The 14,786-nt window shown below is 45.8% G+C and overlaps 1 long non-coding RNA gene across 1 annotated transcript in view; it reads right to left on the bottom strand.

The window, feature by feature from the left end:
- Positions 1–1,286: 1,286 nt before the first annotated feature.
- LOC310641218 overlaps positions 1,287–14,786 on the bottom strand; it is a 17,588-nt gene continuing 4,088 nt past the window's right edge. Inside the window, exon 2 of the long non-coding RNA XR_014492693.1 lies at positions 1,287–1,360. This is a non-coding gene — a long non-coding RNA (uncharacterized lncRNA). The remainder of the gene's footprint in view (positions 1,361–14,786) is intronic.

Below are 14,786 nucleotides of genomic sequence, written 5' to 3'. Positions count from 1 at the left end.
AAGCAGCAGTTAATTAAGCCTGCCCACTGAGAAGCAGCATGCACATTTCCGCAGGAATTGAGATTTTAATCAAACTTCTCTCCCGACTTCAGGCCTCTCGGGGCTGCAGGACTCATTTGTCTCCTTCTGGCTTGACCTCCCGTCTTCCAGGGGAGACGCTCAAAAGCTTTCAGACACGCTTCGAGGACTGTGCGTGTGTACATATAAAACAGCGAAGGGGCATTTTAGTTTGGACGGCAACCCGTCCTAGGGAGCCTTCAAACTTTCTTGCTGCAATAAGGGCGAGTATTTTTAGTTCCTGGTTTACTCTCCGGGCGACTGAGAAAGTGCAAGCGGTAACCCTAACCTCTGCTTCCACAGCCCTTTTCCAACGGGAATACTGCATCCTGTTTGGGACAACGGGAGGGAGGGAGGGAGGGAGGGAGGGAGGGAGGGAGGAAGGAAGGAAGGAAGGAAGGAAGGAAGGAAGGAAGGAAGGAAGGAAGGAAGGAAGGAAGGAAATTATGTGTGGATGGATAGATGGATGAATGGGAGGAAGGAAAGAAAGAAGATGGATGGAAGAAGGAGGAAAGGAGAAGGAAGGAAGGAAGGAAGGAAGGAAGGAAGGAAGGAAGGAAGGAAGGAAGGAAGGAAGGAAAGAAATTGTGTGTGGATGGATAGATGGATGAATGGGAGGAAGGAAAGAAAGAAGATGGATGGAAGAAGGAGGAAAGGAGAGGGAAGAGGGAAGGGAGAGAAGGAAGGAAGGAAGGAAGGAAGGAAGGAAGGAAGGAAGGAAGGAGAGTAGATGGATAGATGGATGGATGGGAGGAAGCAAGGAAAGAAAGTTGGATGGAAGAAGGAAGGGAGGGAGAGAGGAAGGAAGAGAGGAAGAGGAAGGAAGGAAGGAAGGAAGGAAGGAAGGAAGGAAGAGAGGAAGAGGGAGGGAGGGAGGGAGGGAGGGAGGGAGGAAGGAAGGAAGGAAGGAAGGAAGGAAGGAAGGAAGGAAGGAAGGAAGGAAGGAAGAAAGAGGGAGGGAGGGAGGGAGGGAGGGAGAAGGGCGGAAGGAAGTTCCTGGGCAATCCATTAAGAGCAGGAATGTGTCACCTGCTTCCAGTTTTCACTGGAGAAACATAACGCCAGGAAGCCAGAGGCGCAGGCCCAGGGACGGGCCAGTCTGAGGTTCAGCTATTCAGGCCAAGCCTTGCCCCTTCCCTGCTCCTTCGAAAGACAGAGGCTGCATCCATCAACCACAGCCGGACCACCGAGAAGACACCCGCCCAGGCTGGGAGGGGGGAAACCGCTCATATTTATTTATTTATTTATTTATTTATTTATTTATTTATTTATTTATTTATTTTATTTTATTTTATTTTTGGGACTTATATGCCGCCCAAATCTCCCGAAGGACTCAGGGCGGCTAACAACAATAAAAAAACAACGATACAAAAGTTAAAAGAAATTAAACAAACAGCCCCAATAAATAAGTTAAACTAAACAATTAAAAATTTAAAAAAAACATTTTAAAAAACCCCATCGTCAGTCCAGGTCAGCCTGATGGAAAAGGAGTGTTTTAAGGCCGCGGCGAAAGGACCGGAGATCCGGGGCCATCCGGAGCTCAAGCGGGATTTGGTTCCACAGGGCTGGCGCTCCCACAGAGAAGGCCCTCCCCCTGGCCGACAGCACCCTGAGGAGGCCCTCTCTGTGTGAGCGCACTGGGCGATGGGAATTCGTTCCCGGCAGCAGACGGTCCTGCAAGTATCCTGGACCTAAGCCATGTAGGGCTTTAAAGGTAAGAACCAGCACCTTAAATATAGAAGCAAGAGAGCAACCTCCTCCTCCTCCTCTTCCTCCTCCTCCTCCTCCTCCTCTCCTCAAACCCCCCTCCCTTCTAGCCCTGATGATGTTCCCTAGTTGGGTCACGAAACGTCTGCCAGGAAACCATCCAGCTCAGGGAGCACCAAGGACCCCACAGTCCTCCTCCTCCTCCTCCTCCTCCTCCTCCTCCCTCTTCTCCACAAACCCCACTTGCTTCTAGTCCTGATGATGTTCCCTAGTTGGTAATGAAATGTCTGCAAGACAACAATTGAGCTGAGAGAGCACCAAGGACCCCACAGCCCTCCTCCTCCTCCTCCTCCTCCTCCTCCTCCCTCTTCTTCGCAAGCCCCACTCATTTCTAGCTCTACTGATGTTATCTAGTTGGGTAACAAAATGTCCACAAGAAAACCACCAAGCTCAGCGAGCACCAAGGACCCCACACTTCAGCCCTGAGCTACAAATATTTTGTCCCATCAAATCTTCTTTTCGCGACAAAAGGAAGCTGGACCGTTCGAGCGGGGGGGGCGGAAACGGGACAGTCCAGAGCAGCGCGAAGGAGACCCTCGCCCGGCAAAGCATCCCCACATCGCAAGTGCTTTCCCAGGAGCTCAACCGCAACCAGCAAAGGAAAGGGATGGGTGTGTGTGTGTGTGTGTGTGTGTGTGTGTGTGTGTGTGTGTTTTACCTTAAATCTCTTCTCCGGGCGAATTCGTCAGAGGGGATGACCCAAGGGAGGTCGTGCGGGAGACACTGCAGGACGTCCGGAGAGAAATCGGAGGTGTCCACCCCGTATTCGGCCAGGATGCCTTCGGTTTCTGGCTCGATTTCACCAGCCTGCCCGAGACTTTGGGCCAATTGCCTGCGGGAAGCAAGTCGAAAGACAGAGGTTCGTCTTCGGGTTTTCGGAGACAATCAGACAGCTCCCGTTCCGACAGGAGGATGGGTCATTGCCACCGAGTCCAAAAGAAGGCTTTCGGAAACACCGCACAACCCAGGCCTGGCTGGCTCACCGCTTCAGAGAGATTTCCTCACCCAAACAGAGAAGGAGGAAGGCCAAGGGTGCAAAAAACAGAGAGAGAGAGAGAGAGCAAGAGTGACTTCTGACTTCCTGACGGCATTCCCATTGAGTCTTCTTGTGGGAATCTGCAAGGAACGTAGGAAATCTCCCTTCCCTTCCCTTTCCTGTCCTTCCTTTCCCTGTCCCTTCTTTCCCCTTCCCTTCGCTTCCCTTTCCTGTCCTTCCCTTCCCCTTTGTAGTTTCCTGTCCTTCCCTTCCCCTGTCATTTCCTGTCCTTCCTTTCCCGTCATTTCCTGTCCTTCCCTTCCCCTGTCGTTTCCTCTCCTTCCCTTCCCCTTTGTCATTTCCTGTCCTTCCTTTCCCATCGTTTCCTGTCCTTCCCTTCCCCTGTCGTTTCCTGTCCTTCCCTTCCCCTTTGTTGTTTCCTGTCCTTCCTTTCCCCTGTTGTTTCCTGTCTTTCCCTTCCCGTTGTTTCCTGTCCTTCCTTTCCCCTGTCGTTTCCTGTCCTTCCCTTCCCATCATTTCCTGTCCTTCCCTTCCCCTTTGTCGTTTCCTGTCCTTCCCTTCCCCTGTCGTTTCCTGTCCTTCCCTTCCCCTTTGTCGTTTCCTGTCCTTCCCTTCCCCTGTCATTTCCTGTCCTTCCCTTCCCCTGTCGTTTCCTGTCCTTCCCTTCCCCTGTTGTTTCCTGTCCTTCCCTTCCCCTTTGTCGTTTCCTGTCCTTCCCTTCCCCTGTCGTTTCCTGTCCTTCCCTTCCCCTTTGTCGTTTCCTCTCCTTCCCTTCCCCTGTCGTTTCCTGTCCTTCCCTTCCCCTGTCGTTTCCTGTCCTTCCCTTCCCGTCGTTTCCTGTCCTTCCCTTCCCCTTTGTCGTTTCCTGTCCTTCCCTTCCCCTGTCGTTTCCTGTCCTTCCCTTCCCCTGTCGTTTCCTGTCCTTCCCTTCCCCTTTGTCATTTCCTGTCCTTCCCTTCCCCTTTGTCGTTTCGTCCTTCCCTTCCCCTTTGTCGTTTCCTGTCCTTCCCTTCCCCTGTCATTTCCTGTCCTTCCCTTCCCCTGTCGTTTCCTCAACTTCCCTTCCCCTGTCGTTTCCTGTCCTTCCCTTCCCCTGTCGTTTCCTCTCCTTCCCTTCCCCTTTGTCGTTTCCTCTCCTTCCCTTCCCCTGTCGTTTCCTGTCCTTCCCTTCCCCTTTGTCGTTTCCTCTCCTTCCCTTCCCCTGTCGTTTCCTGTCCTTCCCTTCCCTTGTCGTTTCCTCTCCTTCCCTTCCCCTTTGTCGTTTCCTGTCCTTCCCTTCCCCTGTCGTTTCCTGTCCTTCCCTTCCCCTTTGTCGTTTCCTGTCCTTCCCTTCCCCTGTCGTTTCCTGTCCTTCCCTTCCCCTTTGTCGTTTCCTGTCCTTCCCTTCCCCTGTCGTTTCCTGTCCTTCCCTTCCCCTGTCGTTTCCTGTCCTTCCCTTCCCCTTTGTCATTTCCTGTCCTTCCCTTCCCCTTTGTCGTTTCGTCCTTCCCTTCCCCTTTGTCGTTTCCTGTCCTTCCCTTCCCCTGTCATTTCCTGTCCTTCCCTTCCCCTGTCGTTTCCTCAACTTCCCTTCCCCTGTCGTTTCCTGTCCTTCCCTTCCCCTGTCGTTTCCTCTCCTTCCCTTCCCCTTTGTCGTTTCCTCTCCTTCCCTTCCCCTGTCGTTTCCTGTCCTTCCCTTCCCCTTTGTCGTTTCCTCTCCTTCCCTTCCCCTGTCGTTTCCTGTCCTTCCCTTCCCCTGTCGTTTCCTGTCCTTCCCTTCCCCTGTCGTTTCCTGTCCTTCCCTTCCCCTTTGTCGTTTCCTGTCCTTCCCTTCCCCTGTCGTTTCCTGTCCTTCCCTTCCCCTGTCGTTTCCTGTCCTTCCCTTCCCCTTTGTCATTTCCTGTCCTTCCCTTCCCCTTTGTCGTTTCGTCCTTCCCTTCCCCTTTGTCGTTTCCTGTCCTTCCCTTCCCCTGTCATTTCCTGTCCTTCCCTTCCCCTGTCGTTTCCTCAACTTCCCTTCCCCTGTCGTTTCCTGTCCTTCCCTTCCCCTGTCGTTTCCTCTCCTTCCCTTCCCCTTTGTCGTTTCCTCTCCTTCCCTTCCCCTGTCGTTTCCTGTCCTTCCCTTCCCCTTTGTCGTTTCCTCTCCTTCCCTTCCCCTGTCGTTTCCTGTCCTTCCCTTCCCTTGTCGTTTCCTCTCCTTCCCTTCCCCTTTGTCGTTTCCTGTCCTTCCCTTCCCCTGTCGTTTCCTGTCCTTCCCTTCCCCTTTGTCGTTTCCTGTCCTTCCCTTCCCCTGTCGTTTCCTGTCCTTCCCTTCCCCTTTGTCGTTTCCTGTCCTTCCCTTCCCCTGTCGTTTCCTGTCCTTCCCTTCCCCTGTCGTTTCCTGTCCTTCCCTTCCCCTTTGTCATTTCCTGTCCTTCCCTTCCCCTTTGTCGTTTCGTCCTTCCCTTCCCCTTTGTCGTTTCCTGTCCTTCCCTTCCCCTGTCATTTCCTGTCCTTCCCTTCCCCTGTCGTTTCCTCAACTTCCCTTCCCCTGTCGTTTCCTGTCCTTCCCTTCCCCTGTCGTTTCCTCTCCTTCCCTTCCCCTTTGTCGTTTCCTCTCCTTCCCTTCCCCTGTCGTTTCCTGTCCTTCCCTTCCCCTTTGTCGTTTCCTCTCCTTCCCTTCCCCTGTCGTTTCCTGTCCTTCCCTTCCCTTGTCGTTTCCTCTCCTTCCCTTCCCCTTTGTCGTTTCCTGTCCTTCCCTTCCCCTGTCGTTTCCTGTCCTTCCCTTCCCCTGTCGTTTCCTGTCCTTCCCTTCCCCTTTGTCGTTTCCTCTCCTTCCCTTCCCCTGTCGTTTCCTGTCCTTCCCTTCCCTTGTCGTTTCCTCTCCTTCCCTTCCCCTTTGTCGTTTCCTGTCCTTCCCTTCCCCTGTCGTTTCCTCTCCTTCCCTTCCCCTGTCGTTTCCTGTCCTTCCCTTCCCCTGTCGTTTCCTGTCCTTCCCTTCCCGTCGTTTCCTCTCCTTCCCTTCCCCTGTCGTTTCCTGTCCTTCCCTTCCCCTGTCGTTTCCTCTCCTTCCCTTCCCCTGTAGTTTCCTGTCCTTCCCTTCCCCTTTGTCGTTTCCTCTCCTTCCCTTCCCCTGTCGTTTCCTGTCCTTCCCTTCCCTGTCTCTTCTCTTCGCTTCCCTTTCCTGTCATTCCCTTCCCTTCCCTTTCCTGTCCTTCCTTTCCCTGTCCATTCTTTCCCCTTCCCTTCGCTTCCCTTCCCTTTCCTGTCCTTCCCTTCCAAGTGTCTGACTTTCTGATCCTGCGACCAAGCGGAGGCTGCAATGGTCGTTAAGGATGAAAAAGGGTGATAAGTCACTTTCCCCCCCAGTCTCGTTGTAACACGGAAGGGTCACTAAATGAACAGTGGTAAGTAGAGGATTACCTGTACATTTCACCAAGTCAGATGAAGGGTCTAAGAGCTGCGGGTGGACAATTCACTGAGCTTGGCTAGTGCGAAGCCAAGTGGGCTTATTCAGCTGGTATGTATGTGACTAAGGAGGTTGCTTCAGCCCGTTCAGATTATTCTCTGTCTTGGTATGATCCAAGATATAATCTTTTACTAAGATTATATCTTGGATCATTAATCTTTTACTAAGATTAGCTGTTCAGAACATAGAATCACAGGGACCATGGAGGTCATCTAGTCCAGCCCCCTGCTCAGGCAGGAAACCCTATACCATTTCAGGCAAATGGCTGTCCAGTCTCCTCTTAAAAACCTCCAGTGTTGGAGCATTCACCGCTTCTGGAGGCAAGGAGTTCCACTGGTTAATTGTTCCGACTGTTGGGAAGTTTCTCCTTAGTTCCAGGTTGCTTCTCTCCTTGACTAGTTTCCATCCGTTGCTTCTTGTCCTGCCTTCGGGCGCTTTGGAGAATAGGTTGACTGCCTCTTCTTTGGGGCAGCCCCTGAGATATTGGAACACTGCTATCATGTCACCCCTAGTCTTTTTCATTTGTCTAGACATACTAGTCTAGACTAGTACGTTCGTAGTTTGTGGTAGTTAGTGGTAGTAGTAATAGTAGTAGAACAACAACAACAATAATAATAACAACAATAAAGTTGGAAGGGGCCTTGGAGGTCATCTAGTCCAACCCCCTCCTCAGGCAGGAAACCCTATACCATTTCAGACAAATGGCTGTCCAGTCTCTCCTTAAAAACTTCCAGTGTTGGAGCATTCACAGCTTCTGGAGGCAGGTTGTTCCACTGGTTAGTTGTTCTAACTGTCAGGAAGTTTCTCCTTAGTTCCAGGTTGCTTCTCTCCTTGATTGGTTTCCATCCGTTGCTTCTTGTCCTGCCTTTGGGCGCTTTGGAGAAGAGCTTGACTCCTTCTTCTTTTGGGCAGCCCCTGAGATACTGGAAGACTGCTATCCTGTCCCCACTCGTCCTTCTCGTCATTAAACGAGACATACCCAATTCCAGCAGCCGTTCCTTGTATGTTTTAGTCTCCAGTCCCCTGATCACCTTTATTGCTCTTCTCTGCACTCTTTCTAGAGTCTCAACATCTTACATCGTGGTGACTTAGTAGGCAGTAGTTACACCAGACAAGTAGTTAGACCAGACAAGCAGAAGACAAAGGGTGACCAGCAGCAAGGTGGACGGACTCCGTTCACATAGCGATGGGTTGTACACCTCAAGGACTAGGTTACAGACAGACTGTCATGGAGAAAATCTATCTTTGTAATCATGACGCGTCAACGCCAACTTGACGCTGCATAATCAATCGTAAACATGGCAACTGCTGCTAATAACAATTATGAGTCATTATTTTTTTAAAAAAGTCATTTCTTCTATTGTTAACTTGGGGAAATATCTCCACGACGAAGGGAGCGGCCTTCAGGTTACAGGAAATAAAGAGCTTAAAGAATGGAAAGAGAATTCACCCAGGTGAAGCTTTCTCGTCAGCGAACCGGCGGGGGTGATTCACCCCTTTTTTGGCTGGAAGTAAAATTATGTAAGGCAGGATGTAGACAGAGGGAGCTCTCACAGCGTTTGCTAGCTTGTTGGACAGATTACATCAGCCCTTCTGCAAGGACTGGACTTTTAATCCCATTATTTCCAGGTGGCCCATGTACCCAGAGGGCACCAGATGGGAGAAGAACGTATGAATGAGACTTTTGGACCCCTGGCATTTGCTTGAATTCTGGTGACACACAATTACTCAATGTTTATAATAATAATAATAATAAAGTTGGAAGGGACCTTGGAGGCCATCTAGTCCAACCCCCTGCTCAGGCAGGAAACCCTATACCATTTCGGACAAATGGTTGTCCAGTCTCTTCTTAAAAACATCCAGTGTTGGAGCATTCACCGCTTCTGGAGGCAGGTTGTTCCACTGGTTAATTGTTCTAACTGTCAGGAAATTCCTCCTTAGTTCTAGGTTGCTTCTCTCCTTGACTAGTTTCCATCTGTTGCTTCTTGTCCTGCTTTCAGGTGCTTTGGAGAAGAGCTTGACTCCCCCTTCTTTGGGGCAGCTCCTGAGATATTGGAAGGCTGCTATCATGTCACCCCTCGCTTTTCTCTTCATTAAACTACACATACCCAATTCCAGCAACTGTTCCCTATATGTTTTAGCCTCCAGTCCCCCAATCATCTTGGTTGCTCTTCTCTGTACTCTTTCTAGAGTCTCAACCTTGCCTCTTCTTCGCAAACCCCACTCACTTCTAACACTGATGATGTTACCTAGTAGGGTAATGAAACGTCCGCAAGAAAACCACCCAGCTCAGCGAGCACCAAGGACCCCTATCTCACTTTTATTCCATGCTCCATGTGCGGCTAGATTAGTGGGGGGGAAAACATTTAACTCCCCAGACAGTCGGTGTAGGAGGCAGGAAGTGTGGACAAACAACCCAACCTCAGCCCAAACTTTCTGTTGCTAAGCGAGGCCGTTGTTAACGAAGGTTTTTTTTTTTTTTTTAATAATTTTTTTATTAAATTTATTATTTAAAAACATTGGACACAGTACCAGCGAGCTGACAAACCTTTTTGTCTACAATGTTTAAATATATATATATATACATGTATATTTGTTTTCTGAGGTTTTCGCGGGTGCCTGTATGTGGATCCTTGGTTTTTCGGGTTTTTCCCCGCGTAGAATTAAAGGTGTAGGCGCAACGTATATATGTACATCAAAAATACACTTAAATACACTTAGATTACAAATCGGTGAAATACCACAATATTTAAAACAGTGAGCTAGTCTGTAAAACCTAATAGAGACCTTTCTTTTTATCCATCCAAAGATACAATTTGTTCCAAATTCTATAATAGTCTGATTGATCTTTATTCTTTAATTCCAAAGTTAATCTGTCCATTTCAGCGCAATCCCAAATTTTCCTAATAACCTCTTTTTGTCCTGGGATCTCATTCTTTTTCCATTTTTGCGCAAATGATATTCTAGCTGCTGTGATAATATGGATCGTTAAGTATAGCACATCTTTAGGATATTTCTCTTTCGTGATTCCCAACAAGAAAAGTTCTGGACTAAACTCCAGATCTTGTTTCAATATTTCTTTCAGCCAAATCCAAATCATTCTCCAAAATTTTTGTGTTTTACTGCAAGACCACCACGTGTGGAAGTATGTGCCTATCTCTTCAGAACACTTCCAACATTTGGGAGATGCTGTTGTGTACATTTTTGCTAAGCGGGCTGGGGGAAGATGCCATCGGTAAAACATTTTAAATAAATTTTCTTTATACGATGAGGCCAGTGTTATCCTTTTATTCCTATCCCAAATTGTTTGCCAAGTATCTAGGTCGATGTTATGTCCTAAATTGTTAGCCCAGATCAACATGGGGTCTTTCACTTGCTCTTCAAACAGCTTATATCCCAAAAGTAATTTATAAAAATTCCTTATTTGTTTAGAGTCCGGTCCCAATAATATTTTGTCCAATGCTGTTTCAGAGGTGTATATCCCCCATTCATTTTTATCCTTCCTAAATCTCGATTGGATTTGTAAGTAGGCCCACCAATCGAGTTTTATACCTTGTAATTCTAGTTCATTCCTAAGTTTCAATTCCCCCTCCTCATTCAGAATATCCTTGTATGAGATTATGTTACCCAAATCAAACAGATTTGGGTAAACTATCGCTTCAAGGGTGGATAGCCAGACCGGTATTTTGGTGTAATTGTGAGATCTAATTTTTTTCCAAGTATTGAGTAGCGCTTGCCTGATCCGGTGTCTTTGAAAATGCGAGAAAAGACCTTGTTTCTCCGTCCATAGGAAAGCATGCCAGCCATATTGCAAATCGTGACCCTCTAAAGTTAATAGTCTTCTATTTCTCAAGATTACCCATTCTCTAATCCAGCTCAGGGCCGCGGCGTGGTAATATAATTCCCAGTCTGGCAATCCAAAACCCCCATTTTCCTTCGTGTCTTGTAAATATTTCAATTTAATTCTTGGTTTTTTCCCCTGCCAAATAAAATTTAGTGATAATTTATCCAAATTTCGAAAAAATTTAGAGTCGAGTTGAATTGGGATATTCTGAAACAGAAACAGGATTTTAGGCAGAATATTCATCTTAATGACAGCGATTCTTCCCAATAATGAGAGTTTTAGGCTTCCCCATCTTTCCAGGTCACCTTTTATTTGATTCACTACACTATCATAATTATCCTTTTTGAGTGAAGTGCATCTAGCCGTAATGTTAATCCCTAAATATTTTATTTTCTTGACTATTTCTATATCCGTGATTTCGGCCAGATTACCTTTTTGTTTATTGGTCATATTTTTAACAATCATCTTGGTCTTATTTCTATTTATTCGCAGTCCGGCAACCTCACCATATTTAGATAATTCTTCCAATAGCTTTGGTCCCGTCTGACATGGATCCTCCATAATAAAAACTAGATCGTCCGCGAAAGCTTGCAATTTAAAGGTTTCCTTTTTAATGGTTAATCCTTTTATCTTTGGGTCGTTTCTTATAGTTCTCGTTAATACTTCAAGAGTCAATATAAACAGCAACGGTGATAAGGGGCAGCCTTGCCGTGTTCCCTTTTGAATTTGAAACTTGCTAGATGCTTCCCCATTAATAATTATTTTTGCTTCCTGATTGTCATAAATTGCCCTAATTATATTTATAAATTTTTCACCCATATTCATAAAGCTAAGCTGTTGGCACAAAAAAGACCATTTAACATTGTCAAATGCCTTTTGGGCGTCTAAGAAAAGTAATGCCATCTGTTGTTCGCTATGTAATTCATAGTACTCCAATGTATCTAATATTATTCTAATGTTGTGCTTAGTGTGTCTCTTAGCGAGAAAACCATTTTGATCTGCGTGTATGAAATCATTCAGAAATCGTTTCAATCGTTCCGCTATAATTGATGTAAATATCTTGTAGTCCGAGTTAAGAAGTGATATGGGTCTGTAATTTTGGATTAATGTATGGTCTGTGTTATCTTTCGGAATAAGGGTTATGTTTGCCTCTAGCCAAGATTTAGGCGTCCTTGCGCCTTCTAATACTGCGTTAAATACCTCCACTAGGGGTTGAGCTAGGATATTTTGTAATTCTTTATAAATCTCTGATGGAAGACCGTCGGGTCCCGATGCTTTATTATTCTTTTGTGCATTAATAGCTTTTATCACCTCAGATAGTCGAATTTCCTCGTTTAACATATTTCTGGTATCTTCTGTGACCTTAGGTAGTTTGGCTCTTTGAAAATATTCCTCCATTTTCTCCACACTTGCCTGGCTATCTTCTTTATATAAACGTTCATAAAATTCCTGGGCTATAATTTTTTTTTTTTCCTCCTGGTGGAATATTCTCCCTTCCTCATCTCGTAGTTCGTGAATCCAGTTTTTCCCCTTTTGTTTTCCCAATTTGTATGCGAGCCACCGGCCCGGTTTATTTGCATTTTCAAAAAAATTTTGTTTCGTGTTTCTCAATTGTTGTGCCAATTTCTCTTTGTCTAGAATGTTAAGTTTGTGTTTAATCAGATCCATAGATTGCTTGATATTCTCTTTTTGTGGATCTTGTTGGAGTGTAACTTCTAAGCTCTTATATTCCTCTTCTAATCTTTCCCGTTGTTGTCTTTTCCCCTTATTTTTATATACCATATATGCCCTCGCTACCCCTCTCATCACAGCCTTAGCTGTATCCCAATTGTTTTGTACTGAGGTGTCTATAGCTTTATTTTCCTTAAAGAAAAAACTTAGTTCTCTCTCCATCTTAGATTTGAATTCGTCTTCTTTTAAAATTGCTCTTTGAAGCGTCCATCTGGATATTTTTTTGGAACCTTTCCAGATAAGTTTAATAGGATTGTGATCTGCCCAAGTACCTGTCGCTATATGTACCTCATCTATTTCTGAACTAATTTCTTTCGTCATCCACACCATGTCTATTCTAGACCATGAGTTATGTCGGTTGGAGTAATATGTATATTGTCTAGCCTTACGATTTTTTTCCCTCCAGACATCTTGGATATTTAGTTCCTCAGCCAAGTTAAGAAAAGATCTCGGTAGAGTTCTTCTCTTCTTTTTCCTAAGCGTCTTTCCCATATAATCCAAATTTATATCTAGGATAGCATTAAAATCTCCTATTAAACAAATCTCCTCATAATCAATGCTACATATCTTATTGTGAAGTGTTTTGAAAAATTGTTCTTGGTTATGGTTTGGGGCATATATCTCTACCATCATGACCTTCCTGTGATTTATTATAACCTCGACTATCAGTATTCTACCCTCTTTATCGTTATAAATTAGTTTTGCAGTCAATTTTGGGTTTACATATAGTGCCACTCCTCTCTTTTTCTTGTGTCGGTCTAAGGAAACGAATAGGTTCCCTATTTTTGGTTGTACTAACAAATATTTTTGTTGTTCCTTTATATGGACTTCTTGTATTGCCACGATATCCAATTGTTGGTGAATAAGCCTATTAAAAAATTTCCGCCTTTTCACTGGCGAATTCAATCCATTAATATTCACAGACATAATACTACACTCACCTCCCTTCATCTTACTTATTTCTGGTTTTTGTGGATCTCGTGATTCGGGGCTCTCTCTCTTCCTTGTCTCTAGTTCCATGTTTCTCTGTTAACTCACCGGATTTGTTCCTTCTATCCTCTGTAGCTAAGATCTTCCCATCCATTGCCACACGTATTGTATCTCTTTCTCTTACCTCCCTTCCATCTTGATCTTCTAAATCTACTTCCTCTTGGCTATGGAAGTGGCGTTTGTAAAAATCTTCTGCCTTCTCTATCGTGTCCAGTCTATGCCTTCTATCCTGCCACGTAACAAGAATACCCTCTGGAGTTAGCCATCTAAAGTTTACATTTTCTCTTATTAGTTTGGATGTTAAGAATTGATAGCCGCGTCTCAGATCCCTCATCCTTTTAGGTATCTGTTTAAGGATGGTGATTGGTTGGCCCCGAAATTCTAATGGTTCCTCTCTAGATCTATGCAGAAGCTCATCCCGAATTGATTTTTTAACTAACCTTACATGTACTTCTTTTGGGAGGTTGTGCCTTCTCGCATAATTAGTTTGGACCCTGTATGTTTCATCAATTTCCGCCAGCATTTCCTCCTTCCCTACACCGAGTGCCTTTGCCATCAGTTCTGCCATCATGACCAACAGATCTTCCCCTCTTTTTTCTTGAACGTTCTGGAAGCGTAGATAATGAGCAGCCTTTTCTGCTTCCAGAAAAATGACTGTTGTTTCTAATTCCTTATTAGCCTGAAGGAGTGTTTCATTTAAATCATCTACTCTCTTTTCCTCTTTTTCCATTCTAGCTTCCATATCTTGAAGTCTTTGTTCATTTTTGACTAATTGCTGTTGAATCCCTTCAAATTTATCATCTATCGCTTGGATTTTCCCCTTTAATTCACCAGTGTCGTTTCTTATTTGGCCTATTTCTCTCTTCATCTCCTCGTGGTTTTTGGCCATTGCCTCGTGTAGGTTTTGCAAAAGGGCATGTAAATCTTTAAAGGAATTCGAGTTAGATCTTTCCCTTTGCAGCATATCCTCTATAGATTTCTGATTGGAGGGACTTGAGGACATCCCCTGTCCCTGTGCTGCTGCCTTTTTGCCAGCGCTAGGCTTAGTTGCTCCCGAGATACTTGTCATGTTTCCCCAATTTTAACAGCGTTTTATCAATGTATAATACCCTGAGTCTTATATAAACCTTTTAACTCTATGACAAAAGATATATAAAACAGTTACCACCAGATACTTATTACCAACTAAGCAATTTATATAATAAAATTCTATAGTATGAATATAATCAAAGTCACGTTCTTCTTCTTTTTTTCCCCCCCCCCCGTTTCCGGCGCAGAAATTGGCACCTTTTCCGTCTTCCTCTGCTGTCAAAGACCAGTAGGTGTCCCACTAAACAAACCTCCAGTTACTAAATTGCTATATCAAATGGCCGCCCGTGACAAGTAGAGTAGAATTTCAAAAGTTTCAAAAGTTCACAAATTCAAAATTTACCAGGATAGACCAGACTAGACCAAGCTGATCGCTTTCCACGCCCGACAATCCAGAGTTCAGTCTCTAAGGCTCCAAAGCTCAGACTTTGACTTGTTGTAGCTTTTCTCCAGCTAGAATACAGTCATATAGTCTTCGGCTTTCTTTCCCTTGCTGTTTTTGCCAAACGCCTCCCTCAAGACTTCTATCGCCGCTTATTCCCTCTCCGTGAGGCTCCCACTTCGAACCAGTACCTCTTTCACAAGCGCTTCCTATTTAATATTCGGATACACTCTCCGTCAGCTCCGCTCTACCGTTGTCCCGCTGCTTACGTGCTAGCTCCGTCCCTCTGTCAGATCTTCATGTCGGCCATTACTGGCCTCCTTCTCCCCGGTTCGCTCGCATCAGACTTTCTCCGGATCTTCAACACGAACTGCCGCTCATGAAGGTTCTCCGGGCTGCCTGCAACTTCGGATGTCCCTACAGGACCTCCTGAAGCTCCGAAAAGCCCCCGCGAACACTGGGTGAGAGGTTGTGCGTGGAGAGAGCTCCGTTCACACAGCCG

This window comes from Vipera ursinii (assembly GCF_947247035.1).
Source record: "Vipera ursinii genome assembly, chromosome: 5".
Lineage (NCBI taxonomy): Eukaryota > Metazoa > Chordata > Lepidosauria > Squamata > Viperidae > Vipera > Vipera ursinii.
Note: the sequence above shows the minus strand (reverse complement) of the source record. Positions and strands in the feature narration are given on the sequence as shown.